This window comes from Balaenoptera musculus, chromosome 18, assembly GCF_009873245.2.
Source record: "Balaenoptera musculus isolate JJ_BM4_2016_0621 chromosome 18, mBalMus1.pri.v3, whole genome shotgun sequence".
NCBI classification, from domain to species: Eukaryota; Metazoa; Chordata; class Mammalia; order Artiodactyla; family Balaenopteridae; genus Balaenoptera; species Balaenoptera musculus.
Genome location: NC_045802.1, coordinates 59,724,845 through 59,743,929, shown reverse-complemented (window position 1 = coordinate 59,743,929; position 19,085 = coordinate 59,724,845). Strand labels below are relative to the sequence as shown.

Genomic DNA, 19,085 nt, shown 5'->3' with positions numbered 1-19,085 from the left:
CTGATAAATGACGTGGACGCAAACGCAAGCCAGTAGGGAAAGCTAACTATTCCCAGTAGCTGATGAGGGCTGTGGAAGTTGGATGCTGCTACCTCTGTCAGGGATTTGTGTCAGTGACTGAACTGGAGCTGTGAGAAGAACAGAGCTGCCAGGTCTCGTCAGTGGGGTCACAGGGAAACCAAGAAAATTAAAGCTTATGTGCATGAGAAATTCGTGTAAACAATGAAAGTAGAGCATCACTACGTAGAACACATTGAGAATAGTCCAAAGGTTTACAGTAGTGGTTTTGTCTTGTATATTGTAAACCAAAACCTTTTTATATGATTTATTATTTAATTGTGTTCCCTTTTTCAGCAATAATCATTTTTTGTCAGCAAAAAGTTCAGAAAGTTAAATTAAAAGAAATGTCAATGGAACACTGAAGTGCAGATTTGTATATACTTCAGATATTTTTCATGAATTTGTAAATGGAAACAAAAGGTTTGAGAAAGTTCTTGTTCACTCTAGGGGCTATACTGATAATCCTGACAAGGTGAAAACCAAGTGACACTAAACTAATTAAGAAATGTCATCATTTACCTCAAAAGCAAAATTTATTTTAAGAATATATGCCCAAAGGTGAAGAGTTAACATGTGCAGCTTCAGAGGTGCATTTCTTATTCTGTGAACCGTGCCTTTTCATCTAAATCTAATAACTCTTCTTCTGCGATAGTACTGCTCATTTTCCAAGCTTTTTTCCCACATATATGCAAACTGAAGCAATAACTGTTAACGTACTGGATTCATCAGAAGACTTATACAAACTGTGAAATGATTTCAGTTTTATATCAATATTATCAGAGACATGAGAGTGAAAATCAGTGAGAATAATTCTAATAATGCTTTGAATTTTTCACCTGATTTATGAAATTAAAGTGAAGTTTTAAAAAGTTTATCCATCAAAGTTGAAAAGCTTCATTATTATGAATGCACTTTACATTCAGTTAATATTTTAATAATGTGCAGGTACATAAATTATTTGTTTTATAGTGATATGAATACAAATTTTAGTATAGCACAGCATTGTGGTTTTAAAAATTCCCAACAACCTAGGTTCTTATTAAATTAACAAATCTATGGGGCAGAAATGTATGGGGAATTGGTTGTAAAGTGCCCTGAATCCATATTTACAGCCAGAAGTCAATTATTCTATTATACAATTAAAAAATAGAAGCTGTAGCTCTCAAAAATATATAGGCATATAGTTTATGTATCATATATGAATATACATATATAATTTATAAATAATACATATATAAATTATATGTATATCTGTATATATATTCACCCACACACATATATATAAACACACATAGAGAAATTAAAGTGCGAAAACTGCTATTGACAACAAAAACAGTAGGGTGTAGCTGGCATGAGACTAACTCGCAGCTGAAAAGAACTATAACAGATGAATAAATATTTTAAAAGTCACTGAAGCCATTTATAAAACAACAAAGGCTGCCAGAACTTGAGGGTCAGAATCCTAGAGGGAAGGGTAAGGCATTGATGAGTCCTGAGTTTCCTATTGTTTTTTCCTTTGGAGCCTTTAGCCGGTTCTAGGTGCAGGACACAGGGACCAACAGGGAGTAGCAACCTTGTATTCATAGCACTTCCTGGGCTAAGGAAACAATCGCTAAAATTTATGGCTTCCAAACAACTAAGAATACAGGGCAATATCCTAAGAGAAAAGAAAACCACAGAGAAATGACCTAAACATTCTCTGTACAGTATTGCTGTAAGACATTTTTCAACTTTTATACTATTCAAGTACATGTGATGACTCAGAAAAAGAAGGCACAAGAGAGCTGCTAAGAACGTGAAAAGCTAAGCAGAGTCAATAGTCTTACAGCTCAGGGTTCAGTGATCATTCAAGAGAGAAACCCTTCCTAAACACCCCAGGTTTTGAGGCAGTAAACTGGAAAGGGGGAAGCCCTAGGTGTAAGCACGCAGTCAAGTACATTCCACAGTCACCTGGACCTAGGACATCTTTCCTGTTTTCTACACAACGGTGAAAAAAAAGGAAATGTTCTGTAGAGGAAAATCATAATATCCAGATACTCTACAATTTTTCATATACAAGGTTTGAGAATTTAATTAAAATACAAAAGCCATGACAAGAAATAGGACCAAATGACCAAAAATTGAAAGAAATGAATAAAATAATCCATGCCTGCAACGAATGTAGGTATTAGGGTTATCAGGCACAGAGCTAAAAATTACTATGACTTAGATACTCAAGAATATTGACACAAAGAATTTCAGCACAGAAAACATAAATCAAATGTTAATTTTAGAACTGAATAATGATATAAGAAATTAAGAATTTAACTGATTCCTTTAAAAATAGATCAGACGTTAAAAAAAAAAAAAGAAGTATACTGAAAGTTAGATCAAGATAAATTGTCTGGCTTAATGCACTAAAATGGATTTAAAATACACAGTAGTGTTTAAGAGATGTATAGTTCTTGATGACAAGATTTAATCAAACTCCAGGAGAGGAGAAAGATAAGGGCTCAGAGAAAATAGTTTATTAAATGATGGACAATAATTCTCTAAAACTGATGAATCCTTGAAGTAAACCTTCAGCTTCAAGTATTTAAATAAATAAATAAATAAAAAGACAGTTAATTTCCAAACAGGAATAGTGAAAATAAGAAAACAATAAAATTATGTCAAAAATGCTGAGAGACAAAAAGTCAACAAATGAGAATATTTTATACAATACAAGGAACATCCTCCCAAAATGAAAGTTAAAAAAAAAAAAGATATTGTTAGACAAACAAGTACAGAGAGAAGTAATTACCAGTAGAACTCTATCAAAGAAAAATCTGAAGGTATATAAATTTCTTCAGGTATAAAGAACATGAATCCAGGTAGAAACATGGTAATGCAGTAAGGAAAAGGAAAAGAGGTGGTAAATACATGGAAATTTATAAAATAATATTGACTACTGAAAGCAATAATATCAGTATCTTATGAAGTATATATGCTGAAATAAAATACACAAGAAAAAGAGTATTAAAAACAGAAGGGGACATTAATGGTAAAAAATTATATATTGATTTTTTATTTTAGGAACACAAATATAGTAATTTAATATAGGCTTTTAAAAATCAAGAACATATATTGTAATATGTAGGAGAGCCCTTAAATACAAGTAAAAGAAATTTTAACTGGTAAGTTAATGGAGAGGAAGAAAAGAAACATACTATATATTTGATTATTCCATAAAGAGAAAAATCCTCTAAAAAGGAATCAAGAATGTTAGGAAATATAAAATAAATATTAAGGTGGCATATTTAAATGAAAATTGCCATAATTCCATAAAATGTAAATGGATTAAGAACTACAGTTGAAAACAAAGATTGTCATACTAGCTAAGAAACAAAATAAAAAGCTAACCATATACTGACATAAGAGAAAGCCATATTAAATACAAGGAGAATGGTTGAAAGGCAAAGAATGGAAGCAAGCAGATTATGTGAACGTTAACAAAAAGGAAGCTGGTGTAGCTATATTATATCAGAATGTAGACTTCAAAGCAAGAAGTATTTCTAGAGATAAAGAGAAAGATTTCATAATTGTTTAAAAAAATAAAAAATGAAGAAGATATAACAACCTTAATGTTTCATGCACCCAATAGAATAGTAAAATATTTAAAGCACAAATTGCAAAATAACTTGAAGAGACAAACCTCTCAAATTCCATTGGTGTTTTTAATGCAGCTATCTCATTAACTCACAGAACAAGCAAACAAAAAGAAAACCTACAAGTATATAGAATATTTAAACAATTATCAGCAAGCTTGAACTAATTGACACTTATACAATACAATATACAATATCCTTCTCAAGTTCATATCAAAAAGTAAAAAACAGTAGGCCATATGTTATTTAAAAGATTTTAATTCACACAGAACATGGGTCTTGATCAATACTATTAATCCAATAAAAAAATAAGAAGAAGGAAGATAAATATTTTGGAAACTGAACAACCCAACTCTATAAAACTAGTGAGTTCTATAGAGTTTCCAATTAAAATTAGGAATGTCTTGAACTAATATTAATAAAATATAACATATTTAAACTTGGGGGATCAAAGATAAAGTGGGGACACAGAAATTTATAACTTTATTTTTATTCATTAAAATTAAATTCTGATATACAATGATCTAGGAATCCATCTGAAAAAGTTGGAAACGTTAATAAAATTAAAAAGACAAAATTATCAGAAAGAGAATAAAGATAATAACATATATGTATTTTTGAAAAGGAAACAAAAGCCAAAGAGAGAAAATCCATAAGTATTATTACTTTGAAAAATACTGATACATATTTTTCTATGTGTATTAATACTTGTTGAAAAGAGACCTGAAATGGAATTGCTACACTAAGTGTCACTAAAGGAGACTTAACTACAGTTTTGACTCTCTCAAAAACAGAATCTTAAACCAGTCAGTAGGAATTGCCTGATCAGTACTAGTTAGGTCATTTGCCTGACAGACCCTTACTATCCTCTAAAGGAAAGTAACCTTTCAGTAACCAATCCCCTTTTTAGTATAAATAAAGTATAAATAAACTTTATTCCCTCTCCCTTTTGGCTATAAAAGTCTTTCATTTTGTACAGCCCCTAGGAGCTCCTCTCTTCTAGGTTGAATGCTGCTTGATTTGAATTGATTTTTGCTCAAATTCTTAAATTTTTATTATGCCTCAGTTTATCTTTTTAACAGTCTGAACAAAATAATAGAGAGAAGGCATAAACTGGCAATATCAAACTTATTTAAAAATCGATGTTACTACAACGCTTACTGTCATCTAAAAAATCTAAATAGGAAATTTTAACTTAATTGATGTTCATAGTATAACATTTCAAATTAAGTAAAAACAAAAAACAAAAAAGAAAACTTCTGGGAGCATAAATATTACCAAAGTGATCAGTGAAATTATGAATAGTTCTAAGCTATTTAAACCACTGAACCCAAAAATCTTTCCCTCAAGTAAACCATCAAGTTCAGAGGATATCACTGGTAAATTCTTCCAAGGACTTAAGGAGACAATAACATTCCAGAAAATAGAAGTTACATTTTGAGGCTGCTAGAACACTGATACCAAATTATATCAAGGATTACAAACTAATGTATAAGCTATTACAGGCTAATATCTTATGATCATAGGTGCAAAAATTCCAAATAAAATGTTAATGAATTCTGGTATGAAAGAACATTAAGGACGTTAAATATCTACATTATCCTAATGAGAGAATAAAACCTTATATTAAAATAGAGTTTATTCTAGAAATGCAAACATGATTTATCATTTGAAAATCAATCCATAACATTAATAAAATTGAAAGAATGATAGAAAAAACCTCACATGATTACTTGAGTACAGAATAGCTTTTGAAAATCGAATGAACATACTTTGGGGTTATAAAAACAAACTAAAATCAATAGCAGAATAACAGGCAGAAGAACGGATAAGTGACCTGGAAGACAGAATGGTGGAATTCACTGTTGCAGAACAGAATAAAGAAAAAAGAATGAAAAGAAATGAAGACAGCCTAAGAGACCTCTGGGACAACATTAAACACAACAACATTCGCATTATAGGGGTCCCAGAAGGAGAAGAGAGAGAGAAAGGACCAGAGAAAATATTTGAAAGGATTATAGTAGAAAACTTCCCTAACATGGTAAAGGAAATAGCCACCCAAGTCCAGGAAGTGCAGCGAGTCCCATACAGGATAAACCCAAGGAGAAACATGCAGAGACACATAGTAATCAAATTGGCAAAAATTAAAGACAAAGAAAAATTATTGAAAGCAGCAAGGGAAAAACAACAAATAATATACAAGGGAATTCCCATAAGGGTAACAGCTGATTTCTCAGCAGAAACTCTACCAGCCAGAAGGGAGTGGCATGATATACTTAAAGTAATGAAAGGGAAGAACTTACAACCAAAATCACTCTACCTGGCAAGGATCTCATTCCGATTCGATGGAGAAGTCAAAAGCTTTACAGACAGGCAAAGGCTAAGATAATTCAGCACCACCAAACCAGCTTTACAACAAATGCTAAAGGAACTTCTCTAGGCAGGAAACACAAGAGAAGGAAAAGAACTGCAATAATAAACCCAAAACAATTAAGAAAGTGGTAATAGAAACATACATATCGATAATTACCTTAAATGTAAATGGATTAAATGCTCCAACCAAAAGACACAGATTGGCTGAATGGATACAAAAACAAGACCTGTATATATGCTGCCTACAAGAGACCCACTTCAGACCTAGGGACACATACAGACTTAAAGTGAGGGGATGGAAAAAGATATTCCATGCAAATGGAAATCAAAAGAAAGATGGAGTAGCAATACTCATATCAGATAAAATAGACTTTAAAATAAAGAATGTTACAAGAGACAAGGAAGGACACTATATAATGATAAAGGGATCAGTCCAAGAAGAAAATATAACAATTATAAATATATATGCACCCAACATAGGAGTATCTCAATACATAAGGCAACTGCTAACAGCTATAAAAGAGGAAATCCACAGTAACACAATAATAGTGGAGGACTTTAACACCTCACTTACACCCATGGACAGATCATCCAAAATGAAAATTAATAACGAAACAGAAGCTTTAAATTACACAATAGACCAGATAGATTTAATTGATATTTATAGGACATTCCATCCAAAAATAGCAGATTACACTTTCTTCTCAAGTGCACACGGAACATTCTCCAGGATAGATCACATCTTGGGTCACAAATCAAGCCACAGTAAATTTAAGAAAACTGAAATCATATCAAGCATCTTTTCTGACCACAATGCTATGAGATTAGAAATCAATTACAGGGAAAAAAACGTAAAATACACAAACACATGGAGGCTAAACAATATGTTACTAAATAACCAAGAGATCACTGAAGAAATCAAAGAGGAAATCAAAAAATACCTAGAGACAAATGACAATGAACACATGACGATCCAAAACCTATGGGATGCAGCAAAAGCAGTTCTTAGAGGGAAGTTTACAGCTATACAAGCCTACCTCAAAAAACAAGAAAAATCTCAAATAAACAATCTAACCTTACACTTAAAGGAACTAGAGAAAGAAGAACAAACAAAACCCAAAGTTAGCAGAAGGAAAGAAATCATGAAGATCAGAGCAGAAATAAATGAAATAGAAACAAAGAAAACAATAGCAAAGATCAATAAAACTAAAAGCTGGTTCTTTGAGAAGATAAACAAAATTGATAAACCATTAGCCAGACTCATCAAGAAAAAGAGGGAGAGGACTCAAATCAATAAAATTAGAAATGAAAAAGGAGAAGGTACAACAGACACTGCAGAAATACAAAGCATCCTAAGAGACTACTACAAGCAACTCTATGCAAATAAAATGGACAACCTGGAAGAAATGGACAAATTCTTAGAAAGGTATAACCTTCCAAGACTGAACCAGGAAGAAATAGAAAATATGAACAGACTAATCACAAGTAATGAAATTGAAACTGTGATTAAAAATCTTCCAACAAACAAAAGTCCAGGACCAGATGGCTTCACAGGTGAATTCTATCAAACATTTAGAGAAGAGCTAACACCCATCCTTCTCAAACTCTTCCAAAAAGTTCCAGAGGAAGGAACACTCCCAAACTTATTCTATGAGGCCACCATCAGCCTGATGCCAAAACCAGACAAAGATACTACAAAAGAAGAAAATTACAGACCAATATCACTGATGAATATAGATGCAAAAATCCTCAACAAAATACTAGCAAACAGAATCCAACAACACATTCAAAGGATCATACACCATGATCAAGTGGGATTTATCCCAGGAATGCAAGGATTCTTCAATATATGCAAATCAATCAATGTGATACAACATATTAACAAATTGAAGAATAAAAACCATATGATCATCTCAATAGATGCAGTAAAAGCTTTTGACAAAATTCAACACCTATTTATGATAAAAACTCTCCAGACAGTAGGCATAGAGGGAACCTACCTCAACATAATAAAGGCCATATACGACAAACCCACAGCAAACATAATTCTCAATGGTGAAAAACTGAAAGCATTTCCACTAAGATCGGGAACAAGACAAGGATGTCCACTCTCACCACTATTATTCAACATAGTTTTGGAAGTCCTAGCCACGGCAATCAGAGAAGAAAAAGAAATAAAAGGAATACAAATTGGAAAAGAAGAAGTAAAACTGTCACTGTTTGCAGATGACATGATACTATACATAGAGAATCCTAAAAATGCCACCAGAAAACTACTAGAGGTAATCAATGAATTTGGTAAAGTTGCAGGATACAAAATTAATCCACAGAAATCTCTTGCATTCCTATACACTAATGATGTAAAATCTGACAGAGAAATTAAGGAAACACTCCCATTTACCACTGCAACAAAAAGAAAAGAATACCTAGGAATAAACCTACCTAGGGAGACAAAAGACCTGTATGCAAAAAACTATAAGACACTGATGAAAGAAATGAAAGATGATACCAACAGATGGAGAGATTATCATGTTCTTGAATTGGAAGAATCAATATTGGTAAAGTCACTATACTACCCAAAGCAATCTACAGATTCAATGCATTCCCTATCAAATTACCAATGGCATTTTTTTTACAGAACTAGAACAAAGTATCTTAAAATTTGTATGGAGACACAAAAGACCCAGAATAGCCAACGCAGTCTTGAAGGAAAAAAACAGAGCTGGAGGAATCAGACTCCTTGACTTCATACTCTTCTACAAAGCTACAGTAATCAAGACAACATGGTACTGGCACAAAAACAGAAATATAGATCAATGGAAAAAGAAAGCCCAGAGATAAACCCACGCACCATGGTCAACTAATCTATGACAAAGGAGGCAAGGATATACAATGGACAAAAGACAGTCTCTTCAATAAGTGGTGCTGGAAAACTGGACAGCTACATGTAAAAGAATGAAATTAGAACACTAACACCATACACAAAAATAAACTAAAGATGGATTAAAAAATTAAATATAAGACCATAGGAAGAACACTCTTTGACATAAATCACAGCAAGATCTCTTCAGACCCACCTCCTAGAGTGATGGAAATAAAAACAAAAATAAACAAATGGGACCTAATGAAACTTGAAAGCTTTTGCACAGCAAAGGAAACCATAAACAAGACAAAAAGACAACTCCCAGAATGGGAGAAAATATTTGCAAACAAATCAACGGACAAATAATTAATCTCCAAACTATATAAACAGCTCATGCAGCTCAATATTAAAGAAACAAACAACCCAATCCAAAAATGGGCAGAAGACCTAAATAGACATTTCTCCAAATAAGACATACAGATGGCTAAGAAGCACATGAAAAGCTGCTCAACATCACTAATTATGAGAGAAATGCAAATCAAAACTACAATGAGGTATCACCTCACACCAGTTAGAATGGGCATCATCAGAAAATCTATAAACAACAAATGCTGGAGAGGGTGTGGAGAAAAGAGAACCCTCTTGCACTGTTAGTGGGAATGTAAATTGATATAGCCACTATGGAGAACAGTATGGAGGTTCCTTAAAAAACTAAAAATAGAATTGCCATATGATCCAGCAATCCCACTACTGGGCATATACCCAGAGAAAACCATAATTCAAAAAGACACATGCACCTCAATGTTCATTGCAGCACTATTTACAATAGCCAGGTCATGGAAGCAACCTAATTGCCCATCGACAGATGAATGGGTAAAGAAGAAGTGGTACATATATACAGTGGAATATTACTCAGCCATAAGGAATGAAATTGAGTCATTTGTTGAGACGTGGATGGACCTAGAGTCTGTCATCCAGACTGAAGTAAGTCAGAAAGAGAAAAACAAGTATTGTATATTAACGCATGTATGTGGAACCTAGAAAAATGTTACAGGTGAACTGGTTTGCAGGGCAGAAGTTGAGACACAGATGTAGAGAACAAACGTATGGACACCAAGGAGGGAAAGCCGTGGGGAGGTGGGGATGGTGGTGTGATGAATTGGGCGATTGGGATTGACATGTATACACTGATGTGTATAAAATTGATGACTAATAAGAACCTGCTGTATAAAAAAATAAAGAAAATAAAATTAAAAAATTAAAAAAAAACCCCTAATACTAAACTTTCTTTGGGTTATTTGTATGGAAATATATTAATATAAATGTCTCAGACATTACATGAAATTCCTAAAAATCTTATATGTTGTGGTATAATGTTATAAGTCATAATTCTAGTTATTATTTTAAAATGTATATCTCAGAAATAACTAAATTTCCTTGTCAATTGCATTATTATGAACTTTCATCAAATCTTTAACCGTGGTCATTTTTAAGTCTTTTGTCATTTACAGACAGTTCTGGGTGTACTCTGATGCTTTTGCAAAAATGTTCCTATAAAAGGGTTTCATCTTCAAGGAATTCATGGAAAAGACTCTGACAAGTACAGGTTTCTGGTAACTGACTATACTGCTGAACTGAATGAATAAGCATTTTCAGAACTCTAATGGAAAACTGATGAATTCATAAACGTGCTAACAAAAGATCAAGATAAAAAAATTAATTACATGGGACTGAGTGAACTGATGAGGATGATTATAATTTTTGTAACTTTGTTTGAATAAAAAAAAAAAAATCCTAGGCTAAAGCCAAAAAAAATGAATAAAAATAGCTGATTATTGAAATACAAAATGCATGCTTTTTATTTACAAAGATTTAAAGGACACTTATTTGGACTCTGCCATCAGCTATTTTATTATATATGTCACCATGATTTTCTCTCTGGTATAGGAATTGATTGATTACAAATATTACAGTCTTCCCTAGGCTTGTGAATATGAATGTGTTCCTTTTCTTTTTAATTAAAATTTGACAGCACAAGTCCTATAAATTTAATTAATTAATTAATTGGGAAATACACAATAGCAGAAAATTCTATTGAAAATATTTTCTTTAACTTCTATTTCACACTTCTTTGACATTTTACAACTGAAACCAGAGAGTTGTAAAATCTATGGGTAGCATTTAGGAGTAGATCAACTTATTTAGCAAGATACATTTAAACTTTAACCCTGAGGTCAACACTGATGGACATTATTACATGACTTCTAGCTTTGCTAAGCAAAAAATAAATTTACTTGACAAAAATTGCTACCAAACTTCCCTGTCAGCAATATTTACATTACTGGAGAAAGCAAAGCAAATTACTGGAGAAAGCAAAGCAAATTAATTGTTTTTACCCTATGGCATAGTTATGTTACAGTCAGCATTTTCTAATTGTATTCTTTTGTTAGTAACATAATTTTGCAGTTTTATTTAATGGTCATTCTGAAGAATACTTTCTGAGGACAGTACAGAAGACTTCTTTGTTTTCAAAGAACTTCCGATTAAAATTTGATAATACAGACAGCATTAGCATACCTGGCAAGCATCCTTCCTATATCATTACTCAACAATCTTTAAGAGTAAAGTCTGATGTATTATGAACATTTAAAATGAGATACATGTATATGTTTGAAACATATATAGCTATTAACACGATAGTAAAATAATAGCATAATAATATCAACATTAACAGTTATATTACATTGATTCTTAATAATTAATCGTTCATTGATATTACTAGTATCTTTCAATTATAGTAATTATATATTACTATATAATTGCATGATATAATAATGTTATATTTGTATAACCATAACTATCTATACGTATAATAATTAATAATTATATATAATATGTTGTAAAATATAAACAATATATTAATATTTATATAAATATAATATTTTATATTTATTAATAAACAAGTTTATTTATTTATAACCAATATTTACAATTATTATGTATATGTTTAAAATATTGAATACTCATTTCCACATTGACAGGCATTTAGGCTGTTTCCAAAATTTGTGTTTACAAATAGTGCTGTGATATATTTGTATGTATATAGTAAAACTATAGAACCATGAATGACGTTCCAAAGAATCATCCTCTCAGGGAGAGTGGAAGGGGATGAGAAAACTCATCATTTCCCTTACTTCAGTCAGTAAAATGTATACACTTCATAAAATCACATATATCAAATGTGAAAAAATTTCAACATTAACAATTTTATGTGGCAGGTATATAGTACTCATTCTTTTAAATATATTTGAATTTAAGCAAAAGAGATAAAAACATATAAAGATTCCTGCACAAAATATGTGTTTCAAATTTAAGACTAGTTTAGAACTAGTTTCCCCAACCATATTTATTTATACACATTTTAATTATACTTCTTTCACTTACATCCAAGTATCCTGACTATTATTAAAACTATAACCAGGAACTGGGAATAGCACATGACTGTCTTTAAAACGGTGTGTTAGAGAAATCTACATGTGGTGTGGAAGTCATTATGGATGCCTTCACCTTAGCCAGGAAGTTGATAAGTAATGAAGCATCTGCTTTAAGCGTATCTTGGGATGCAGACCATTTGCCTCCTGCGATAAGAGCTTTCGGAGACTTGGTTGAATATTACAGGATAATGGAGTGTTGTAGTCACCACTGTGGTCATCACAAATATCTCTCGGTTCTACTTTAAAGCAGAGGAAGCAAAGAGCAGAGCCTAGCAATCAGTAAAAATATTATATGGTGTGTGTGTGTGTGTTTGCGTGTACTGCCACAAATCATCAAATGGCTCAAAATAAAATAATTATTTTCTACTGGACTGCAAAAGTGAATTATTTTTCATCAAGCCAAACTTAGTGAGCTTGGCCAGGGTGGGGAGGAGTAAGTGGGAAATAAGCTGAGCCTCTTTTTCTGTGCGTTCATTCCCCACACCACAAATACAAAAGTAGCCCACAAACTGTCCTTTAAAGATCCATTCCTAGAGGGGTAGCACAGCCACAAAAGATTACCCCAGTCTCATTCACTCTGACTGCATTTTTTCAATTGCAGTGTTTAAGAAGAAATTGTTAATCTGAAGATTGGGATGAACAGAGTGGTGAATATGTTGCTAGGAACTCAAAGCCATTAGAACGATGTACAATTCAAGGACTATGTCCTGACAGGACTTTACACCCTAGCTACCAGTGCATAGACTTGAGATATTGTAAACGTATAAACTGTTGACTTATTTTTTAGTTAGTTTTGCCCCATGCAGCCTGGCAAAGTGGCCCCTGAATTCACATTGATATGGAGTGTTCTAGGATAGTGGTGAACCCCAGGATAGAATTGATTTTCTGCGATTATCTTATATGTGTTCAAAGAAGACAATGGACATCTTCCTGCCGGTTGGAACCCCAAATTGCTATTGACCAGTCAAACAAAAAGTACCCACCCCATGTCAGAAAGACCTTATTATCTTGTCCAATAGTATATGCTATATTTCCCCTTGATTCTTTTTACTAATGGAAGATTTTGTATTGATTTTCTAGTTATTTTACTGGTTATTTCAAAGCTTAAAGACTCATCTCGTTCATACAGACAGGTGGATAGAGCGGGATGGGGGGAGATTACATGTCTACATGGCCACATTGTACCCTTTGGCTGTACAGAAGCCATACAAAACCTTTTTGTACATAGCACACTTACATAGCACACTTACATAGCACACTTACATAGCGCACTTACATAGCGCACTTAGAGTCCTTTTTAAACACGTATATGAGAAAAGGGAAGGATTTCCATCTATGCTAGCAACACTTATTAGAAAATATACACAGAATTTAAACATGAGATTCATTTTAAAAGTATTTTTATTAAACACTAACCTTAGCAGAAATTTTGTCACCGGGTGGACGTGCGTTGTAACGAAATAGCTTCAACCGAGGAGGTCAACGGAAGGCCAGGACCAGCAATCTCGGTTCCAGTAAGCAAAGAATGGCAAAGTACCACTTTAAGCTTAAACGCAGAGTTTATTTTAACATAGGTACACTGAGAGAGAGAGAGAGAGAGAGAGAGAGAAAGAGAGAGAGAGATATTGGGCTGTTGCTGAGAGCGGGGTGTTTCAGCGAAGTGAAAGCAACATTCCTGTACACGCTTAAGGGCGCTTTTAAGGAGCATTTTGCAAGGAGGCGGGGGTGAGTGACAGGGGATCATTATCTGATTGACAGTCCCGAGCTATGTAACAAGTTTACTGCTGCATGCTCCCATCCTTGAATCACTAAGAAATGCCCAATGGGAGGAGGGGGCGCGCGGGGTAGGGGTCGAAACCACAGGTAGATTTTATTATAATTATGGTATAATGAGTTTGGGTTAACTGTAGGTTATACGCCTGTCTGGTCTGGGCACGCGCAGCCCGGGTAAGTCCCCTCGTGTTACCATGCCCCTCTTTATCAGGATAAGCTGCCCACCACACGACCATAGTTTCGCCTGTTCTGGGTGCGGTCAAGGAAGAGTCCCCAAATGGCTGGGTGTGTAACTCGATTTCTTCTTGTTTTTCTCACCACTGTCACCTCCTTGCTGCTAATGTCTAACTACCTAACAATCTAAGTCTTTTTTATGGATTATCATATTTAGTGTCATGAAACTCATTTGCAAGGGAAGTTGTTATTATTCACAGCAAATTGATCAGTGTCACAGACATTTTTTTGAGTGTCAGAATCAGTATTTGACCTCAGGCAGGAGAAATCCTAACAGGAAGACAAATCCCCAAACTGAGGGTCACCAGACATCTTTAAAGCAGTGATGCGTAGCAGTTTTTAAGAATGTGATTTTGGAGTCTGGGCACATGGCTCGAAATCCCAGGGAAACCACTTACTAACTGCTAGCCTTTGGGCATAACATCTCTATAAATTCACATGCCAACATCTCATCTGCAATTCCAAAATCCAAAGGCTATGACAACTAAAAGATTTTGTAAGTTTTGTGCAGTCCTACTTGGTGGTAAAATTTAATCTAATTACCATGAAGACACTTCGGATCTCTATTAACTCCACTTACTGGGCATATCCAAATATTTTACTATAGGCATTTTAATATTTTTATTATGTTTGATTAGACATACTGCTGTAGATAATTCGAGTTACGGCAAAAATACAGTAGAGGATCACATTGCTTCTCTGAAATATTTTGGATACAAAAGCATATCTGGCTCAAGACTTTGGAATAAAAGATCGAACACCTCTTATCCCAGTTGTAAAACTGGGGTAAAATAGTGTCTATCGCATAGAATTTTCATGGCAATGAAAATAATGTAGAATAGTTACTGAGCTCAATGTCTGCCTCTTATAATCATTCAGTCCATAGTCCATTTATATCCATATAAATGATAGTTAGCTATCATTTATATGCCCCCAAGGTAAAAGCCACCACTGACTTGTGAAGAAACTGGTGTGAGACAGCCTAAGTAACTCGAAATCTCTAGCTGTCCCAGACTATTGCTCTCCTTCTACTTCTTTAGCACATAACTGGCCTGTGTCTATAAAGAAAATCATCTACAGTGGGAAAATGAGGCTGAGTTGAGATAGTATTTTCCTCAGCATCAAGCTCCATGAAACAGGGAGGCAATATTGTCAGAATTCTATTGCAAGGAAAGTATAAGCCAATCATTTTATACTTGGGTAACAGGTTTTTGGGGGAGAACAACAGACAGGATTCTCAAAATAGATGAAGATTCCAGAATCATAAGACCTGTGGTCCATTTTTTTCTTGCCGGGGTGCGGGGGGTGGGGGGGTGGGGAAGGGTGCCAAAATATAAATCATAAACCACAAATCCTAAAATGTAAAACTCAAATCACAAGTGTCAGGACAGGAGAATCTATTTGATGGTGGGAAATTGGAACAAATACAAGATAAATCAAAATAAGTAATGCAAAGTTGTTGACTCTGAGATCATAAAAAATCAAGCTCTGAGCACTGAATCTGTGTGATGTAGGCAGCCTGTAAGAGGCCCTCAGCTGGTCCCGGCCTCATGGTGTTCATTCCCTCGTGTAATTTCCTTCCCTTGAGTGTGGGCTGGATTTAGTAACTTCCTTCTAAGGAATAGAATATGACAGAAAGCAGTTCTAAGATTAGACTGTAAAAAGACAGTGGCTTTCATCTTGGCTTCTCTCCCTTGCTTGCTCCAGAATAAGCCAGCTGCCATGACATGAAGCTGCACTAAGGAGATTCCCACATGGAAGGGAGCTAAGCCCGTGAGAAGCTGAGGGCCTCAGTCCAACAACCTGAGGAACCGAATCCTGCTAACACTTCTCTCATTCAAGCTCTGAGATGAGACTTGACTGAGCTCGACCAGTCAAGCTTGGTCAGATGAGACTGACCAAGAGCTTGCCTGCAGCCTCAGGAGAGATAATAAACTAGAGGCAAGATCACACAGCTAAGCAACACTTGGAGTTCTGGCCCACAGAAGCTAAAGGCATACAAATGTTTGCTGTTTTAAGTCACTAAGTTTTGGAATATTTTTTTATACAGCAATAAGAGTAATAAACAATTTAACTACAGAGATAATTCTAAATACCTCCCATTACAGAACAGAATATAATTTTTATAAACATATATAAAGTTAAAATGGGTGGTGTAGGTGGAGACAATAACAAGAAATAACAATGAGTGAAGTGCACGTAGAAGGAAATATATGTTCTAATATTTTTTGTGGATGTTATACTGGAGTAAAAATCCTATCGAGATTTCATAAGTCATGAAACACAAATACAGGCACATAATCTAAGTCACTAGAGTGCACAAAACAGAACAAAATCATATAATGTATGATAAAGCACAAAGAATTCATAATAAAACATGGATATCATTAAGAATGATAATAAAGAGAAGAGGAAGCAGGAGAAATAGCTAACATATGTTGAGCAATTGTTATATTTCTGTCCCTCTTCTTAGTCCTTTATATCCATCAATCATTTAATCCTTACAACAGTGCTAGAAGATGCATGCTATTACGGTCTTCATCTTATAGATGAGAAAACAATTAAAAATTCACTATATTATAAAACCCATGTGACATAGTTAAATCTGTGCTCAGAAAAAAAAAAATCCTCAAATATTTGTTATTAGTCAAAGGTAAAATTAATATATGTCTTCAAATTAATGTCAAAAATAACAGAAAGAAAAGCATAAGAATGGAAGGAAATAAAATATTCATCACTCCATGCTAAAAAAAAAAAAAAAAGTCAGTATCATGTTTAATTAGAATCCTTCCCAACTTAGGACCTTTGCAATCACTCTTTTCTCTGCCTGGAATCCTCTCCCCAGGAACCTGGGTCTTCATGGCATCTGAGTCACATACTGTCATATGCTCTTTGCCTCTTAATAGCTCACATGTCACCTCCTTATAGAACCTTCTTTGAACACCAAAACTAAAAAGCTTTTCATGCAGTCTTTCTCTCTGTAATTTTCTAGTAACTCAGCTACATTGAAATAGGGTAATCATATCCATCGTATATTGGCCATTATTTCTCGTAAGTTGATGGTTGTCCTAATTTTGTGGTCCATGCATGCTGTCAATTAGTCCTTTTATTTATATCACTTCATTAGTTTTCTCTAATGATGCTATACTCCCTCTCCATCTAATTTCTCAGAAGTCACCACATACAATATTCTTGAAAAGAATCATAATGAATTATTTAGGTCTAGCAATTATAACTCTGAGTAGGATAATAATTCTATCCCCCAAAATAATTTTATTACATTTTAAAATTTAATTGTAAACAAACACAAAATGTACACTAAATGTTGAACTCGGTTAAAGAAGAGTCAGCTTATTCATTATCACTACTACTGATTATAGTAAGAATTGAATTGATGTGTAAAAATAGACACTTCACCTGTCATTTCCTTGTTGATGATAAAAATCCTCTTGTCAGAAAGTCTGAGCCATAAATACATCAAGTTCAGCACATACTTATTTAAGGAAAAGTTTAGCAGATAATTATTTAAGCAGTAGGAGAATAGGCAGTTCACAAATACAAGCACATTTCAGACAAACGTAGTAAAAAATGAGACTATTTAGATTTTTTTCTGCAAAAATTGTTGTTTGTTAAATATAATTCTTGTGAAAAAAATCTTTCAGTGGTAAAAGAATTATCCACATGGGAAGTATCATGACTATTTGGGTTATACATGGGAGTATTTTGAGTAAAGTTCAGGGAATGGTGAGAAAATTGCTATATTCCATATTTTGAGTTTCTCTTTTTTTTTTCTCCCATCCCTCAGATATACCCAGAGTTGGTAATATGGCAAGGCTCACTTTGTTAAGTAGAGAAGCGCAGACAGATAAGATCTACAGAAGTAACAAAAAAGGAACTGGTAATAACAACTAATAGCAACACTTCTAGAAATTCTGTAGTGCCCCTAGAGGAAAGCTGACCCTTAGACTAGAAAATAAACCATACACATATTGAAGTTACAAAAGAAAAGGCACCAAATAATTCTGGTAAATAAATAAATTTGTACATTTTTTAATATGGTATTTCTTTCAATCCTTGTTTATATAACTGAAACCCCCAAGGCTTCAGAGCTACATAAAATACCTATTATTTTTTCTGTTTAACTTTTCAGTTAAAGAAAATCATTTATAGTTAAAACTTTCTGTAACCCAAAGGATTTTCTTAATAAATGAACAAATGAAAGGTTTTATTTTTTAATTTTTAGCAAATAAAAGACTTTCTCATTCTTTATACTTACTGTTAAAATGATTTTACCATCAAAAATTTGAAACAATTTAATTCCCTGTGGCTATTGCCATGTGCCACTGTTGTATTTTTTGATTTATGTTTGTAGAGAAATGAAACTGACCATCCATCCCTTTATTTATTCTTCCCTTCATATATTTCAAGAATAAAATTAAAAGAAAAACATCTCTGGAAAAAAGTAATTACCAAAGAGGAGTTTTTCTGTGAAATTTCTTTCATACAACTGAAAGAAAAATAATCAAAGGAAGTCTGCAAGTATGCTATCATCACTGAAAATTAGAGTGCCCATATTGAACTGCAACTTTGTGCTACAAAACAATTTGAATCCAAATTGATAAAAGAGTAAATGAATTGACACATATCTCTCTGGCCATGATA

At 33.6% G+C, this 19,085-nt stretch overlaps 1 long non-coding RNA gene across 2 annotated transcripts in view; it reads right to left on the bottom strand.

Moving 5' to 3' along the window:
- Window positions 1–14,056, bottom strand: part of LOC118884253 — a 148,706-nt gene extending 134,650 nt beyond the window's left edge. The window contains exon 1 of one of the 2 annotated variants that reach the window (XR_005017240.1): window positions 13,833–14,056. This is a non-coding gene — a long non-coding RNA (uncharacterized LOC118884253). The remainder of the gene's footprint in view (window positions 1–13,832) is intronic. The other variant, XR_005017241.1, reaches the window with a different exon arrangement.
- Between the last annotated feature and the right edge of the window lie 5,029 nt (window positions 14,057–19,085).